General features: G+C 42.4%; 1 protein-coding gene across 1 annotated transcript in view; it reads right to left on the minus strand.

The window, feature by feature from the left end:
- EFHB (EF-hand domain family, member B) overlaps positions 1-1,662 on the minus strand; it is a 69,818-nt gene that overhangs the window by 3,249 nt on the left and 64,907 nt on the right. The gene's annotated exons all lie outside the window — the stretch shown is intronic.

Genomic DNA, 1,662 nt, shown 5'->3' on the forward strand with positions numbered 1-1,662 from the left:
TGATCATCTTTTCAAGAGCTCTGATGGTGTAGTCTGCAGGATGGAGTGCTGTTAACCAAAAAATAAGGTCGACCTGGTGGTCTAGTGGGTAAGGAGTTGCACTGTCAACACAAACACAGGTGGTTCAAATCCACCACCTGCTCCATGGGAGAAAAATGGACAATCTCTTCCTGTGTAATCCGCTGCCTCTGCAAACCCTGTGGAGGGTCAGCTCTGAGTCAGTTCTGACTCAACTGCCTCTAACAACCACCACGGTAATATGGTAATATTTTGTATATATGGAATTAAATAAAATTTATCACTAAAAGGAGTTCAACACTGTTGGACAGAGGGTTGCTATGAGTCGAAAGCGACTCAATGGCACTTAGCAATAACAACAACATCATCAAAAGTAATTTTACTTGTTTCCGTGACTTTTAATATTGCTATGAGGAAATGTGAGAGTCCCTCTAGGAGCCCTGTTCTATTTCTGTAGGCTAGCAGAGCTCTAGAGGGAGTTCCAAGCTCTCACCAGGCCAGATGTGCCTGCAGCATGCCTAGAAACCCAGGCAAGAAAATCAGTAAATCCAACCTTAGTTCTAGGAACTGTTCCTTTTTATAAAAAATTTCTTTTTGGTGACAATAAGTATGTTGTTAAGTGCCATCGAGCCATAGATGACTCATGGCGACCCAATGAATGAAAGACCTGAACACTTGTACAATTTTCATCGTTTCTCCAAGTTCATAGAGTTTCCAGAGGCAAGTTATTTCGGAAGTGGTTGCCACTCCTACTTCCAAGCTTGTTTTAATCAGCGAGCTCCACCAAACACTGTCCACCACGAGTGACCATTATCACAATTCACACAGCAATATCACAGTGTTTAGCCTCACAGCAACCACGAGTTACCTCTATACAACAAATAGACAGACCAGTGCTATACCTCTTAGAAGAATGTTTGACCAAAAACAATTCAAACCAGACCTGAGGGCCACAAACTAAAATCACCCACCTTTGGCTTGGTAGTGTCACTTTCTGTCCACTAGGCCAACAGAGCTCTCTCTATGTTGTTGTTAGTGTTGTTGTTAGTGCCATTGAGTCATAGACAATAAGTATACGAAGCCCTTTATCACTCACAGCTTCTAGACATGGTGATCAATGATACTAGCTAAATTCTTCACATTGTGTCAAATTCTTATTTCTGTCCCAGCTATTTCCCTTTCAATTAGCCAATCTGCCTATTCCCCAAGCCTGTTCCTTGGAAAGGGATGTCATGCTTGGAAAGAGGGAGGGACAGCGAAGGAGAGAAAGAGCCTCAATCAAGTGGATTGATGTAGTTACAGCAGCAGTGGACTTGAGTGTGTCTGAGATTGTGAGGATGGCACAGGATAGGACAGTGTTCACACGTGTTGTCCATAGGGTCACTATGAGTTGTACTTGACAGTACACAACAACAACAACCACCCTAACATTAACATCTAAGTTTTAAAATAGCTGTTGAACCTTTGGTCTTATAGATTTTTTTTTTTTTAATTTCCTTCTTAAAATAATACAGGAGGGAGCTCTGATGGCCTAGTGGCAAGAAGCTGCACTGCAATCCCAAAGGTATGTGGTTTGAATCCACCAGAAGCTCTGCTGGAGAAGGAGAGGCATTCTTCTCCTGTACTTGTCAGATCCAATTTGAC

The sequence above is a fragment of the Elephantulus edwardii genome, unplaced genomic scaffold (genome assembly GCF_000299155.1).
Source record: "Elephantulus edwardii isolate Elephantulus edwardi_28Jun2011 unplaced genomic scaffold, EleEdw1.0 scaffold00027, whole genome shotgun sequence".
Lineage (NCBI taxonomy): Eukaryota > Metazoa > Chordata > Mammalia > Macroscelidea > Macroscelididae > Elephantulus > Elephantulus edwardii.